General features: G+C 40.4%; 1 non-coding gene across 1 annotated transcript; it reads left to right on the forward strand.

The window, feature by feature from the left end:
* The first annotated feature begins 1,773 nt into the window (after window positions 1-1,773).
* LOC111764501 (SEC61 translocon subunit gamma) lies at window positions 1,774-15,929 on the forward strand. Its single transcript, XR_009185725.2, has 2 exons — window positions 1,774-13,990; window positions 14,424-15,929. It is a non-coding gene; the product is annotated as an SEC61 translocon subunit gamma (transcript).
* Window positions 15,930-17,506: the final 1,577 nt, after the last annotated feature.

Consider the following 17,506-nt stretch of genomic DNA (forward strand, 5'->3'; position numbering starts at 1 on the left):
TATGAAGTGGGAGCAAGAACAGAAGCATTAAGTTGCATGGACTAGAACGGTCTTTGCAGAGATTCATCCACCTTTTACTGATGAGGCAGCTGTAACCCAGTGACACTGAACTCCAGTTTCCCTGATTCTGCTTGAGTATTCTGTCACGATGAAGAAACTAAAGCATGAATAGACAAAGGAACTTAGGAGTTGGATGGCTAGCAGCCCAGGCAGGCTGGTGTAGGAGCCTGTATCCTACCACTGTAAGCCATCTTTCCTTCTTTCCTTCCGCCAGAACACTCCATTCGATACCAGTTTGCATTGCATTGATTCTTCAGTTTGCATTGCATTAACCCTCATAAAATCCAGTACCTAGAACCAGATGCCTGCCATGGATGTGTTGTTGCCAACAACTGAATTACCCAGATGGTTTCTCTTAAATTGCTAATAAACTAGATCTCCTTTAGCCCAGGTTGTTTTCAGCCTAAGAATAAGACTATCCTTGTAAATTCCTTATTGCTAGATCCCGTTATTATGGAGACCTTTTGAACTTTTATTCTAGCATAATGTTATTTAACCTAGTTTTGCATCAGAACATCTTTTATATTGTTACTTGAGTTGCCACTAAAGTATTTAGAGCAAGGCACTCTTGGCCCACTGTTTTTGGATTGAGGTCCAGTGGTTCCAAAAAGGTTATCAAAACAAGTATTGAGGTTTTGCTTTCTCTTAATTGTACTTTCCACGGCAAATGCAAAAATATTCTTTACCATGCTTAACATTGAGACTTTTTGGAAGCTAGTTGCTAAGAATACTTTTCTACTTCCAAAGTTGTTTCAATGTTTAAGGAGTTATAAATCTATCTTTAGATATTTTTTACTTTATAGCAAAGATAGAATAAAACATTTTGTGAGAAAAGCTATCAGAAAACTTATTCTTTTTATGATATGCCATAACTGCTCTAAAACTAAAAGAAATCTTATCCTGTGTGAAAGAGTATAAATCAATGTTTAAATCATTTTGCAGTGATAGCAAATGAAATACAACACAAGTTTCTCCTTCATTAAGTTGAGTTATCTCATTGTTTTCCTAGTGATATAGTTTTTTCCCCCTTATTTTCTATACAGTTATAGTAGTCAGATTAATATCTACAATATTAAATTTTAGAGGACTTAGACAGAATTGCATGCTTTACCTATAGCAATAAAATTTTAATACCGAACCATAAGCACTTAAAAATACTTAACATTAAAATATATATTTAATACTAGTTTATAATTTTCATCTACTATTGGAACTATTTTTTATTTACTTAGCATCACAGCACTGAAATTTATATCTGAATATACAGTTTTAATGTTAATGCCTTTGAAACTTTAGAGGTCCTTCAAGGAAGGTAATTTTTTGTTTTCATTATGGTTAAACCAGATTTTTGAGTGATCATGGTAAGATGCAGTAGTTGAGAAACGTTTCACTAGTCTGCATTCTTTATTTTCACCCAACTGGTTAACTGTATATCAACTTGAAAAACTTCTCAGCCAAGTAGCCTATTAGGTAATTAGTATTTTTGTGTGTTGTTCAGAAAGATGTCATGCTAGACTATTAAACACATTTCCAAAGTGAGCATTCTGAGTTTTAAAATACACCTTTTCCAGTAGCCTCCTCATCTCTAAGTCAAGGTGTGGTTCTCAAATAACTTTTGGTGTCCTAAAATTCTGGCATATTGTATTTCAAATACCTTATTAAAATCTTTCATACATTCAAAATTGTTCATTTTTCTTTTCTTTTACAGTGGTGGCTGAACACCTTTTTTGGAAGAATCTGTTTTTCATCTTGGGGATTGGTAGACAAGCAAGGGTTTGAGAAGCTCATGGAGTAAAAATTTGCCTATTTGGTTTGTGTTTTTGTTTCATTTTTTTCTTCCAAGATGTTTCTTATTTCTAAATTAATTTCAAATAAACAGACTTCTCTTTTTTCTATCACATATACTTATTGAACTTTATAATAAAAATAGTGACTTTCTGAGTATTTTGGTTTATAGGAGAAATTAAAGGGCATGGTGAACTATTGCACTTCAAGTTTTACTCTGCAAATACATTTTTTCCTGTGATGGAAGAAGAAACAGGGCAAGTAAAGAAGATAAAGACAGTGAACACCTGTAAGAGTTGGGGGTAGGGAAGGAGTTTTGTTCATAAGCACAACTTAAACATAATCAAAAACAGTTCTTAGGAAGTTTAGGCACAACTTGGAATCAATTCTTGAGAACCATGGTTAGCACTTCAAAATGAGATGTCCTGCTTTAGGCAAGTAATTAGTCACTCTTTGTCAACACTGGAGTTCTGAATTTTGTAGCTTTGTGACGTTGAATCTGAAATAGAAAAGGGGCCTATCTTCTTTGTCCTATAAAAACAGGGCAATTTAAAGTGGGGCCATTTATTCCCTTTTTAAAAAAGCTATTGCATGATCTTCATTTATTCATTCGGTGTTTAATATTGAACTTCATTTCCGAAATCTAATATTAAACTTAGCAACACCCACTAAGAATCCTCTGATTCTTAGGGAATAAGGTGGGCAAGTGTGTAATTGGAATTGGACAATATTCTGCAGTTTGGGGATCCTAATGGTTAAGGGAACAAAGTATGTTTTCACAGTAACATTTCCTGCCATTCTGAGATGCTGATAGTGTTTAAATCTTGAGTGAATGAGTGTCTTCAAGGAAATAAAATGAAGCCTTGGCCATATCTAATCTTGAGCCCATATATAGCCACATTTTGTAGCTATTTAAAGAGTATATGTATGTATATTTGTATGTATATGTGCACATGTATGAAATGCTACATTTGCTGTAGGCAAATGTGTATTTTCTGGTGTGGAAAAGTGATAATTCTGCACATCAATTATTGATACAAGATGATTATGCATTTCGGCTGGTCAGTGGTATTTTTGCTGAATAATAGTTCTTGACACTTGGATAGGTAAGGTATTACATAAATATTTTGTATTTATATGTGTAAATAAAATGAGGGCTGGCCCAGAACTCTCGTGGTAGAATAACCTTCAAAAGCAAAAATTGGGCTTAAATAGGAAAGAATAAATTAATGTATTTTTCTTATTAACTACTCCTGTGTCTAAACTAGTACTGTGTGTTATAAAGCAGTACCTAAACTTGATAAGAATAAGAATCACCCGGGGGAGTTTCATGAAACATTCTTGGGCCCTGTTCCCAAAGATACTGTTCAGTGGCCTGCAGTGGGCCTGAGAAGGCCTTTCTGTCCAGTGAAATCCAGACTCATCAAGGAGGGTTCGATAATAGTATGGGCACTGAATGGAGGCTTGACGGGTGGAGAGAAAAGGCACGATTCTTACCCAAGTTGCTTTGCTGCTGTTGGAAGGCATTGCCTTGTTAGAGAATCTGTCCTTGGACACCTGCCTCCCATTTGTTGGTTAGAAAGGTTCTGCTTGGAAGGAAGGGTACTTGATTTAACCTGAGTGCAGGAGGCTCCATAATGCTTCATCTTCAGAGCTGGCACCTTATACCAGAAAGCTCCTGCTTAAAATGAACTGAGTTCTATGTCTAAATTATACATCAGTGCTGAATTTATGCTTTAAAAAAAAGACTTTTCTGTGTGGATTTGAATGCGGTTGTCTCAGATTTTCCAGGGCTTATTCCACCGATTACCTCTGAGTTATCCTATTGTGTAAGTGAATATGTGTGGCTCCATCAGGGTTTTTGAGTGCCTAAGAGACCTTTTTATATCAAACCTTTTAGCACTGTTTTGCAAGCTCTTTAGAAGATGTCTAGGAAAGGCTTCTGGAATGTTTTGATTCGATGATTTAGTACAACTCATTAAAATAGAAGATCAGTTCACTAATTACATTTTAATAACAATGTATTTGTATTTTCCTCCCTACCTCCCACCCTTCCAACCCCCGCCCTGCAAAAAATCCTTACCTAATTGATTATTATTTTAATAGGCACTCAAGAAACACTTGTTGACTTTCTTAATGAATAGTATTTATTAGAGATGATGATGGACTGGCAGAGGTTAGAGCATATACCTTATAGGGTTAAGAATCATTATATAAGCTTTTAAGTTTTCCCACTATTCCTTCTAAACTGATCCTTGTTTGGTAAGTAATGTAGATACTGTATCCTTCAAAATATATACCCTTTGGCTATTTTTCACCCCCTCCACCTCCACAACACCATCTCACCTGAATATTAGTTCTTTACTGTCCACCCCATTAGAATATAGATTCGGTGAAAGACATTTTGTCTGATTTAGTGCCATTTCCAAAGTGCCTAGAACAGTGACCCACTTGAAAAAATACTTGTTGAAGGTATGAAACTAAAGTGTTAATATATTGCTGATTGTGTCATTCCTTATTTTAAAATAAAACATACCTGAGCACGTGGTAATTTAAACCACTGGCCTAATACACCCCAAAGCAAATTATCAGCTTTTCTGACCACAGTAATCAACTGTCAGAAAACTTTAACTCACACACAGAGTCCTGAAGGAAACATGTTGGTGATTCTGTACACGTGTCCCTCTTCAGTGCTAAGAGTAAGAGGCTTTTTTTCTTCACCACCCCTTTGAGTGTGAATCAGGAACCGGGCAGAATCATTTCCTTTCACTCCTAAAATTGTATAAAGGAACATAAGATACAATATAGGGAGGAAAGCCATTGTAACGGTAGGAAGAGAAACTTTGCTTCTGAAATGCTAAAAGTGGCTAAATTCTAAGGTCTAGCTAGACCTGCCTGGCCTTGCCCTGGCACTGCTTTCAGCCTCCCATGCTCCCGGCATCAGGTCTTGGTCCACGTATGCTCGGCCCTTTGACTTGGGCAGTAGCAGTCCTTGCTATGCCTCCCCTCTCCCATCGGCTAGAGAGAAAAACCACTTCTTTCTCTCCCTCTTGTGTTTCTAATACTCTTTTGGGCATTTTCAGATGACATCACTCATAGCCATGGTGGCCTCCTGCAGTTCTAAGTGCCTTCCATGTGTAGGCGCCACCTATCTTGAAAGGAAGGGCTTACTCCTGGACACGATATTTGAGTCTGGCCAGGGTGGCAATCAGTACTTTTCTAGGATGCCTTTGAGGCCTTCTGAAAAAAGAAATGTAAATTAGAGGACCAGAAAAACTGGCCCAGTTGCTTCTATTCTGACATTGTTCTCAGTAAATGCAATGAGAATAAAAGGTCCTGTCCCTCCTCATAAGAGGAATATAATGCTTATAGATGTGAAAGGGCTTTGAAAGGTAAAACTACAGAAGTGGAAAAGTGTGTTATTTCTTCTATGTACAATAAATCAGGATCCCTGTCATAATAAACTGTCAGTAGCAAACCAAGTTGATTTTCCTCTCAGGGAAGAGCAGTAGTTGCACAAAGAGGGACTCTCTTGTTATATGACATGAGGCCTTAGGATAAGTATCAAGACCTCTGAGTCTCAGAGGTCCACAAAATGGGGATGTTAATCCCCAGATTTCAGTGTTGAGGTTAATTAGTTGGGAAGGCATATGTGAATGAACCAGCAGTGTCTGGAACATGGGCTCTCTTACTGGACGTTCAGTCTTCCTTTTTCCTGACCCTTCTACCTCCTGGGAGGCAGTGTTCACTGATGCTGGGTTTAGCTGGCCTTGCTGTGGCTTGCTTCTTACTGAGTTCTGATTACCTTCACACAGCATCATCTCTGTCCTTACAGCAGGTCCACAGTCCTGTCAGAGGAATTTCTCATATGCTTGTGTACTCATTTTACAACATTGGTGGACATTTCATTATGGCGTTTGAAGTAGATGAAATATGTGATGGAATGGTAAGACTCACCTAACTACTCAGTACCGTGGGCAGCCACATCCAGACAGGGATGCTGCTGAAGTAATTACAATCGCACGGTTATCACACTGAGCTTGTTACATACTCAGCATAGGGAACCATGCATAGGTGGGCAGAGGTCGGTAAAATAAAAATCTTTGAAACCCTCATTCTTTTTTAAGGCAACTACCAATGCCTTATTTATCCAAATCCTTTCCTGTCAGTGTGAAGATTTAATTCCCACTGACAATAGGTCATCCCCTGTCAACTATTAAGAAACAAAACAAAACTGCTTTATTTGTATCTATATCCCAAAGGACTTGAAAATCAAAATAATTCTCCTGTGTGCACAATTTCATACAAGTTGTGAGGAATCAGACAAATATAGGTCTGGTGAGGTTGCAGTTACTAAAAGTGGGGAGATTAGGAGAGGAGTGGTTTTTTGAGGACAATCAGGAGTTTGGCTTTTGGCATGTTAGTTCGAGAGGTCTGTTAAATAGTTAAGGGAAGACACTGAGTAGGCAGTTTGATACACTAGTCTGGAGGTGCAGGAGATGTTCAAGCTGGAGATAGAATTTGGGAATCATTGACTATAGACTTTTTTAAGACTTGGGATGAGAGCATCAAAGTGTAGCTAAAAAAGAAAAGACATCCTGTAACAGAGTCTTGAAGCACTAAAATGTTAAGAAGTTGGAAAGAAAATGAGGAACCATCAAAGGAGAAGAAGGAACATTTAGTGAGATAGTAAGAAAGTAGAACACATCCTTTCAAGGACTAAGTGATCAGCCAGGACAACTGCTGCTGATAGTTTATGTAACATGCAGTTTGAGATTTGGAAAATCAAATTTATACTAGCAATGTATAGTGGTAGTGTGTAATGTAATAGTATTGTATTGTGGTCTTTTAGAGACCCCAGAACATTATGTTCTTAAAGTGGTCCATTCCTGTGAGTGTGAACCTATTGTGAACCTCTGATTAGATTACCCAGTAGGGCATAGCCCAGGGTGAGTTGTAAATCCTCTTACTACAATCCTTGATAAACTGGAATTGGCAGGGCTGCAGAAACAGAAAATCTCCTAGAAGCTGAGAGAGGGAGCCCTGGAAGCCCAAGCTGAAGTCAACAGAAGTGTAAGCTTAACCCACAGCTTCTATGGGTTAAACTTGCACTTCCAGCTGCTCTATGAGAAAGTCACGGATGGAGCAGCCAGAAGCTGAAAGCAAGGGAGCCTGGAGGAGAAGGCAGAAATGGCCAGATGTGCCCTGTCATGGGCCTGATCGCCCACAGCTGCAGCTCAGGGAGAAAGCATCTCCTGATGAAGCCTCGATTTGGACATTTTTCTTAGCCTCAAATCTGTAAACTTTTAAACTAAGAAATCACCATTGTAGAAAGTAACCCATTTCTGGTAAATTGCCTTGGCAGTGTTTAGCAAACTAAAACATGTAGGGATTGTTTGTGACCTTGATAAGAGCAGTTTTAATAAAATGGTTGGTGAAAAGGCCTGCCTGGAGTAGGTTCCAAAGACAACAAGAGCTAGGAATAAGAGAAAAAAGTATAGACTTGCTGAGATGAAGGGGTATTGGGGTCAAGAAGGGGTTTATTTTTAAAATGAGACACAGGATGTGTTTTTATGGCTTAAGGGATGATACGGAGAAAGGAGTAAGGAGAGATGGGATCTGCTGCTAAATGTGAGGGAATGGCTCATCCTTAGTAATAAACGGAAAGAAGCTATAGGTACAGAAGTGAGAGTTTTCCAAGTGAAGAAATGGAGCATTTTAGATGTACATGCGTTGAAGATGTTTACCAGAGTGATATAGTGATATACTATGGAATTTACGCTGGGCAAGAACTAAAGAGAAATAGAATTGGGTAAGCAACAATGAATTGTGGGTCCCAGTAGGTTGAAGTTTTGTTGGAGTTGAGGTATTAGAGAAAATGAACTAAAAAGATAGGAGTTCTAGCTCACAGAAGGACTCTTGCATTTGTACCCTTAACCACAATTCTCAACCGCCTCTGGGTTCCCTGTGTTATTCAGTCCCTAGATTATTCTTTAGCTTCTTTCTATTGACATTTACTTCCCCAGACTACCTTTTTCAGTCACAATCCCATTTATAAACCAGTTGTTACTCACTATAATGTGTACTATCAACTCTATCCATCTCCACAGTTTTATAGTCAAGTTAATTAAAACTTCTGTGTACATTAATGATATACTTCAATAAAAAAAATGATTAAAAAAAAAAGATAGGAGTTCATGGTTCAGAGTGGAATGCTTGAAATTTAAATTGTGGAAGAGTTGCAGTTATTGGTAATTACCAGTTTATGCCATTGGAAGGACCACAGGAATTGGTAGCTAAGGTAGGGTGAAAAATGAGTTCCTTGGAGGTGAGGGAATTAAGAAACCAGGCAGCCAAATTGTTAAAGGGTTGTCTTTGTGTATGTTAAAATCACCAAGAGGTATAACAGAAGTGGGGTTGTGGAGAGTGACGGCAAGCCAAGAACTAAACTCTTCTAGGAATGAGGTGGGAAGGGGGAGTGATTCAAGGGTTTGCAGATGACGGCCATAAGGAAGAGTCGTTGGTCACACAGGTTGGTGACAAGGGTTCAAGGCCAAGGGGGCAGAGTTGTGGAAGAAGGTGATCCAGCAGCTGCACCACGGGGCAGAGGTTACCTACCCCATATCAGGCCCAGCGCTGAGGGGATTGGGAGAGAGAGACGCCTCTATTGACAGGGCTGCGGGCTAAATGGTTTGTAACAGCCTAAGCTGAAGGAAATGTTCTGAGAGGGTGAAAATGTTGGCATTGCTGATGATTGACCGTGGACTCCAGAGGGCAGAGGGGGAGAGTTTCAGGATAGTGAAGAGGAAAAGGGAACTACAGAGCCTCGTGGGGTTGAAAGAGCAGCTCCTGGGGTAACTGGGTAAGTGGAGAAACAGGGCATGCTTGGTGCCTTTGTTTTCTAGAGACTGGGAGCAGGGCAATGAAAACGGGGAGGGGCCCGTGCTGCAAAGCCGGGCTTCTCAGACTTCAATGTGCAAATGAATCACCTGTGCCTCTTGCTAAACTGCAGATGCTGATGAAGGGAGTCTGCAGTGGGGCCTGAGCTTTTGAATTTCTAATAGGCTCCAGGTGCTGAGGAGAAGGGGTAGTCTTATCAAGAGCCCCTTAGCTCTGCAGTGGAGGCGTTCATTAGAGGAGTATTATAACCAAACCTTACGGGCACTGGTTTATAGCCGGTGGGCTGAGAAAGGTTTCACCGGGAAGGTTGTATTGAAGATGAATCTTTTAATATGTGTTTGATTTCAGAAGGCTGAGACGGGAGATAGAGTGGGCATTTCCTCGAAGAATTTATAAATGTTTTTTTTCCTTAAAATTTCCTTGATTTGACACATTGCTTCAAGGGAAAGTATTATAGCAATGTACTACCTAGAAATAGTCATCTTTGTGCTTTTTACTCACTTGAAAGTTACTTCAAAACTTCCTTTTCCCATACGAAAATTATTTCACTCCCAAGTTCACTGTTCATAGTGAGCGATATTCCATTAGGTTCTAATGGTCTGGAAGCCAAATGCAGCTAAGTAATACAAGACTGAAGACAATCTGGAACTTGAAGACAATAGTAAAGTGTGCGACTAAGGCACTAAGAATCAGGAGGGGGGAGGACTAGCAGAAGATGGACCTAGTATACAGTCTAATTCCAGCCAAATAAGCTAGGCAGAGCCTCCTGAACACTTTGTGAAGACCTGGGCAGTCACTGACCCACGGGTGTCAGTGCCGCTTGCCTGCCATTCGTCAGTCTTGGCATCACTCTCTCTTCTTGGTTGGTTGGAGCCTTTTTCCTCTCCTCTCTTCCTTCCTCCTGGCTGTTTTTCTGGTCTCAGTTTAAGAATTACTTCTCCCAGAAGAACCTTCCTGACCTGTGGACAAAATGGTGTCCCTTACTGGATAGTAGCCTATATAACTATTTCTTTTATCATACCGCCCAACACTTTGTTATAAACATGAGTTTAATTGCTTGCATGACCTCCCTGATGGATCACGCTGGAGGAGACAAGCCCCTCACTGGTTCTCCTGAGTCCCCGCTGAATCCCCGGTGGCTTGTGTGGGGAGATGCAGAGAAAAGGACACACGGGATAAAGAGTGGTTTGGTTTCTGCTCCCATTCTTTGTGCCTACCTCTGTTTTGTTCCTTTTCTAGAGTTTCCCTGAGATTTCTTCATCTTTCCATAAAGTAAACCTCTTCACTTGAGCTAGCATGGGTGGGTCTTTCTTCTTTGTAATTAAAGAGCCCCAAAGAAGACAATTCATGAATGGACAAGTGGATTATGTCCATGGATGGTTAGATGATCTCTATTCTTCCATGATGCTGATGCTATTAACCGAATGCTGTTTTATTGGAGGATATTGATCATAGTATTGTTTTTAATTTTTAAAAATTAATGGCTCACAAGGAATGTTAATTAAAAAACATAAAAAACAAAAAACATAAGTTCCCATATAATCCACTCCCCACTCCCCACCACATCATTTTTGTAAATTGTATTTTTTTTAAGATATATACATCACGAAAAAAAGGTTACACTAAAAAATTATAAGGTTCCTGTATACCCCCCACCCCTCACCCCACTCCTCCCACTCCAACAACCTCCCTCATCATTGCAGCACCCTCATCGCACTCAGTGAACACATTTTGGGGTACTGCTGCACTACACAGATAATAGTTTACCCTGTAGTTTGCACTCTCCCCCAGTACATTCAGTGGGTTATGGCAGGATATATTAAGTCCAGCATCTGACCCAGCAATATCATTTAGGACAACTCAAAATCCCAAAAATGCCCCCACATCACATCTCTTCTACCCTTTCCCTGCCCTCAGCAACTACTGTGGCCACTTTCTCCACCTCAATGCTAAAATTTCTTCTATTACTTTTCACAATAGTTTTATAGTAGAATGTCAGTAAGTCCAGTCTAGTCCATATTTTTATTCCTCCATTCTGTGGACCCTGGGATGGCGATGTCCACTCCAGCTCTAGATCAAGAGGGGGCTTAGATTCCACAAGGATGATAGATGCAATTCCTCTGGTTACAGTTGTAGGCACTCTTGATTCCCTGGTGTGGTGGTTGACCATCTTCACCTCCCTGTTAGCTGACCTGGGTTAGACCAACGAACCAGAGAGTAGGAGTCACCACTCTGCTGAGGCTCTGGGCCCAGCTGGCATATGGGCAGCCCAGAGATTCAAATCTCCCGAGTATGGTCCATCCCTAGTGCCAACCACAAGTCCAGTAAAAGTGACAGAAGAGGCATGTGTAGAAAAGTCACATTTGAGTCCAGCTTCATCACACTCAGGAGCACAAATTCCAAAGTAGGGCCCTCTGACATGGCACAGAGCTCCAAATCCATCTGGCATGATTATATGCACTGTGGATCTCTGTAGCCTTCAGGAGAACCTAGGGTTCTATCTATTTTGGCTTTTTCTGGGGTCTTGCTGAGGTGTGCATAAGCGTGACCCCTCTGATGACCTCCTGACTCTTTCTGGAAGACTCTTAGCCATATCAACTCGTTTGTCTTTGCCATTTCTCCCTTTTATTCAAGGTCAAAGAGCAGTTTTTAACACTTGATCCAAGATGTAGGCTGAGATATTCTGCTGGTCAGTGTTGACCCTTTTATTCAAGGTCTCTTTCTAGTTGCTTCTCCAGTTAGTGATTGGTAGTAATCCCTTGGCGCTAGGGAGGCTCATCCCCAGGAGTCATGTCCCATGCTGGGGGGAAGGTAATGCATTTACATGCTGAGGTTGGCTTAGAGAGTGGCTACATTTGAGCAACATGGAGGCTCTCAGGAGGTAACTCTTAGGCACCCTGCAGCTCTAGACCTAGTTCATATTTCAGGCACACAGGCTCCTAAGCACAGTCAATAGTATCAAGGGCTCATTATTGGACCATCCTTCCTTGTTGATCTTTGCCGTTGCACTTGGGGATTATTGTTGTTCCATTGGGGAATGTGACTGAGCTTCCCTGGGTAGGGCCTCAGCACTCCCTCCGTTGACATTTGTAACTGTAACTACTATAAAAATACCCAACATACTTCCTAACATATTTATGTACCCTGTATACATGCCCTGGAGAATTTCCCCCCACCCATGTGCCCCCAGCAATAACACCCCACACCAGAGTTCCTCCCCTGCCATAGTTGAACTCTCTGTGATCCAAAACTTCTTCAGCAGTGAACCCTAATATATTGCCAAATTCAATTAATAGGAAATTGAAATACAGGGATGGGTTTAAAGTTTAGAAATAGAATACATAGTAATTTAGAAATACTAACAGAGTAAAAATAAATTGTATTAATAAAATGAAAAATATTATAAAGCTTTGTTTCTAACGTTTTGCCTTTCATCACTGTAATAGGTGTTGCCCTGTATGTACCGTGGCAAGGTACTTTCATTTCTCCCTCAGTGTCTACATCCTGTCTTTTTGTTTTTTTTTTCTATTTTTTAATTTTGTCTTCAAAAAAGTTTTAGATCACAGTAATTCACATACACAATATAGGGGACTCCCAGATATCCAACATCAAACCCTTTTGCCCTTTCCCCAACTATGATCTCTTTCATGTTATATTTGCTGTTCATGTTATATTTGCTGCAGGTGAGGTACAAATTTTGAAACATTGCTGTCAAACATGGTTCCATTTTGGTTTACATTATTGTTTATATTTTAGACTGTAGGACATAGTATTTATTGATTTATTTATTTTTCTGAGGAGATAAAGCTGGTACCAGGGGACTCCCAGCTTCTGGAACTGAGAGCCTCGGCCCCAGTTTCCACCTCGTATTTATTGGAAACTACCGAGCAGCTGTTTGCTATCAGAACTGCAACATAAGTATTTAGATGAAGGTAAATAAGCCCTGTCCCCATGGAGCTCAGAAGGCTGGAGGTGGGGTGGGCGTCTTTCTAGCTCCTCGTTGCCTCTTCTAGATGACCTTCCCTAAAACTCCCGCTTTGACCCTCCTGTCATTAGGGGATGGCTCCCACCTCCCCACAGCTGCAGTCATGTGTTGGTCATCAGTTTTTGTGTTTTTCTGTTAAAGTTTTGAACTAATTTTAAGCACTTTAAAACTCAGAGTACCAAGCTTAGACATCCTTTTTAATATCTGGTATGTCAAAAACCTTAAAGCAAGCCCTAAGGATTGGTTGAGAGAAACTCCCTCCCTACCACACACCAGAATAGGTTCTTTTTTATTTATTTATTTATTTATTTATTTATTTATTTAATTCCCCTCCCCTCTCCTGGTTGTCTGTTTTCTGTGTCCCTTTGCTGCGTCTTGTTTCTTTGTCCGCTTCTGTTGTCGTCAGCGGCACAGGAAGTGTGGGCGGCGCCATTCCTGGGCAGGCTGCTCTTTCTTTCGCGCTGGGCGGCTCTCCTCACGGGCGCACTCCTTTCGCGTGGGGCTCCCCTACGCGGGGGACACCCCTGCCGTGGGGTGGCACTCCTTGCGCGCATCAGCACTGCGCGTGGGCCAGCTCCATACGGGTCAAAGAGGCCCGGGGTTTGAACCGTGGACCCCCCATGTGGTAGACGGACGCCCTAACCACTGGGCCAAAGTCCGTTTCCCCAGAGTAGCTTCTTAATCTATATAATACTTGGTCTTGAGAGCCAGGCTACCCCTCAGAGCTGTCTCAGTGCAGCTACTTGAGGGCCCCGAAAGTTCCTTGGGAAAGTTCCATGAAAAGTAAAGGTCTTGGTAGATGCAAGAAGCTCAATTATATATGATGTCACAGACCTTTTTATAACTGGGGCACATATAACTATATCAGAAATCATTACTCTGTGGACTTACTAGAAAATATTTACAAACTTCTAGACATTCATCGTTCTTGAGTCAAATTCAGTGTCCTTCAACTACATTGTCATTTGAGGAAAAAGTGATTTTAGCACTCGGATGTTCCTACTGAACTCTGGCTCCCTGGTATCCTATAAAGGCAGTTTTCCAGCCTTAGCAATGCAAATTTAACACTGTCTTCCTATGGAAGTCCCTCTTCTCCCGTAATCTGTGCTGTAGACCGGCTCAGGCTGGTAAAGGAGAAGCCCAGGTCCCTCTCCTGACGAATCTGCCCACCACGAGCATGTCGGATGTCAGCACAGGCTCTTCACCCCCTGCCACATCTCACCCCAGCCGAGACGCAGCCCTCCAATGGCACTCCAGCAGGTAAAATATACCTTCTGTGGCGTTAAGATTTGTGTATATGATGAGAAACTTGCAGATGGGACTGAAAATTATAATTATCTTCATGTTACTCTGGCTGTATCAGGGAATTGGAGTGAATATCTTTAGATGTTTTAAAAGACTCTTGATGCTTGAAACTTATTCTAGTTCAAAATTTAGGCTTGCTTCTATTTGCTGAATATAGTTTTGCTTTAGAGAAAGATATATTGCCTTTTAAATGGTTTGGTACAAAATACAATTATTTTGTTTAATTCAGTTTGAGCTTCAAGAATTACTTTGTGTGTGTGTGTTTACATAGCTGCCAGATTATTGCTTAATAACTAGGTCCAGATAAAATTCCCAAGACACTGTAAGGATAAGGAAAGAACAGCTGTATAATTCTGCATTATTTTCCTCATTGTTTAATCTCATATAGATATACCTTGCATGGGAAGTGGATGTGGCTCAACAGATAGAGCATCTGCCTATCATATAGGAGGTCCAAGGGTTTGATACCCAGGGCCTCCTGGCTCGTGTGGTGAGCTGGTCCACGCACAGTGCTGCTGCACACAAGGAGTGCCGGCCCATGTAGGGATGCCCCAGCGCCTAAGGGTACCGCCTGCACAAGGAGAGGCCCCTGCACAAGGAGAGCTGCCCCATGCAAAACCACAGCCCACGCAGGAATGGTGCCATGCACACGGAGAGCTGACGCAGAAAGATGACGCAACAAAAAGAGACACAGATCCTCAGTGCTGCCTGACGAGAATACAAGCGGACACAGAAGAACACACAGCAAATGGACACAGAGAGCAGACAAGGGGGCGGGGTAGAGGAGAGAAATAAATAAATAAATAATCTTAAAAAAAAATAGATATACCTTGCATATCTACTACTCAAACCAGAAAAAAAGCATCATTGTTCTACTGGACTAATAAATTTTTTTCTATGATAATGAGGTTTTCCATTTTGAAACCCATTACTTGAGTCATCTGAACTTCACTTACGCAATGTTTTCTCAAGTACTACAATATTTTTACATTTACCTGAACTTCATTTAAACTCATATTTAGTTTCATTTCTTCTACTCTGTAATGTATGCAGATGAAGACATTTATTATAGCATTCAATTTATTTGCTGTTTACTTAATAGCCAGCTTTACTTAATGTGACCTTTACTTGATAAAAAGGAAATAGAACATCAATAGATTTCTTTCATCAATAGGATACAATTACTACTTAGGTGATGATTTAATGAAAGAATAATATCAGAAGAACTGTTGCAAGAGCTATTTTAAGACCAAAGGACAGTTTTATGCCAGGAGCACAGGCGGAAGGTGAAATTAGCATGGTGCTCAGCAGAAAGCAGCAGCCCTATTCTCTCCTTTCTCTTATTTCATGCTTAAGCGACCATCAACATAACTTATTTGGGTGATAAATGTACTTTGTTTCTACGAAATCAAATAAAGAATGTCAGGTTTAGAGAAAGCCCAGTTTCTCTAAATTTCTGGAAATAAATACAGCAGTCACCTATGATAAAGCTGAGATATACTTTACATTCAGTGTGAACTTTCCCCCACTCATTCTCTTTCATACAAACTGACGCATCTTTTGGACAGTTCTGTTGAATTGCAAGGAAATGGCTTTATTGCTTTCGTGTGGACATTCATAAAATAAAAATTATTGTGATAGAATATGAAAGGTGTTATTTTATGTTTGTAATAAAATAGGTTAACAATCTAGAGTTTGTTCTATTTTCACTAACACTTAAGAGTCAGAATTTATAAAATGTCAAAAGCTTGAAAAGTTACAATCTTCATAATGTTTAGCGTTGAAGCCTTTGTTTGGCATCAGCTCTGAAGTGGATATCATTTGTTTTATTTTAAAATGTCAGATTTTGAGATCCATAAATAAAAGCCTGAATTAATTTGAATGTGATAAGAAAGTCCTTGATGAATTTCCTTAGCCAGAATTCTATTGGTTGTTTCCTTCTACTTAAGAAATTTCATGGTATGAAATTGAGATGTGATGTATTTAGTGTAAGACTGCCCTCAAATTCAGCATATCATTTCAGAAACCATTTGACAAAATCGAGATGATGAACTGCTCAGGCTAATACCAATGCAGCTGAGGTTCAGAATCAATTTATAAAACAAGAGCTTTTACAGTTGAAGTTAAATATTTTGCTTTTAAAGTAATGTCACCTAAAAGACAGTGGTGGTCATTCCACTTCTAGACGTTTTCCTTAAAAATTCCAAGTTGACTTTTAGCTGTATCCAAGGCTCCTCCCTTGTTTCTGTCTCTGCCCTGGTGATTAGCTAAGTGTCTCAATTTTCTGTTGTTATGTAAGAATCCTTCCCCGAATCTGGTGGCTTAAAACACACTAGTATTACTTCTCACAATCCTACGGGCTGACTGGGGCCCAGCTGGGCGACTCTCCTCTGGTCTCGTTGGGGTTCTCACCTGCAGACCCATTGGGCTGGAAAAGCCGAGGTGGCCACCCATTCTGTGGCTGTGTGGTCTCAATAACTTAGTCCTCTCACCAAAATAAACTTACTAGTATTCTGCCATAGACTACTTGTGATCCTAGCAATGGAAGAAACACCACTGTTGTGGCAACAGGGACCCATGGATGTTCTGGGCTAGGGAAAGGGAGAAGCAGGTGTAATAGGGGGCATTTTCGGGACTTGGGAATCATCCTGAATGACTGCAATGACAGATACAGGCCATTATATATCCAGCCATAACCCACTGAGTCAAATGGGAGAGAGTACAAACTACAATTTAAACTATAATCCACGCTTGGTGGCAATGCCCCAAAATGTGTTCATCAACTGCACTGAATGTACCACACTCAGGAAAGATGTTGCTAATGTGGGAAAATGCAGGAGGTGTGCCTAGCGGGGCATATGGGAATCCCCTATACGTTCTCTGTAACATTTATATAATCGAAGTATCTTTTAAAAAATAAAAAAAAAAATGGAAAAAAATATAATTTAGTCCTCTTGTCTGGGATTCCTTACTGCAGATGGCTGGGCTCCAAGAGAAGAAAGTTCAAGTTGCCAATCCTCTTATAGCCTAGGCTTGGAAGTCCCAGAAAAATCACTTCCATTGTATTCCACAGGTCAAGGCAAGGCACAGGGACAGCCCAGTTTCAAAGGAGGGGAAATAGATTCTATCTGTTAATGGAAGGAGTGGTGAGCATGTACAGGGAGGGAAAGAATTGACGTCACTCTCAGACACTATCTACCAGCCTAGGGAGGACAGCATTCATTTATCAGGTGCCAAATATTTATTGAGCCCTGGACTACAAGATGAAGATAGAGTCAGAAAATTGACATGGTCCCTATCTTTGGGACAGTTATAAACTTATAGGGAAGACTGATAAGTAAACAAGCACACAGCACTTTTGTTGCTGGCAACACAGCAGATTAAATAACACAGACAACTGCGCTTCCATACCTCATTCTTAAGCTCATTGCAAAACATAAAAATACAGAATGGATTTTGATCAAAGTTTTG

This window comes from Dasypus novemcinctus, chromosome 5, assembly GCF_030445035.2.
Source record: "Dasypus novemcinctus isolate mDasNov1 chromosome 5, mDasNov1.1.hap2, whole genome shotgun sequence".
Classification (NCBI taxonomy): domain Eukaryota; kingdom Metazoa; phylum Chordata; class Mammalia; order Cingulata; family Dasypodidae; genus Dasypus; species Dasypus novemcinctus.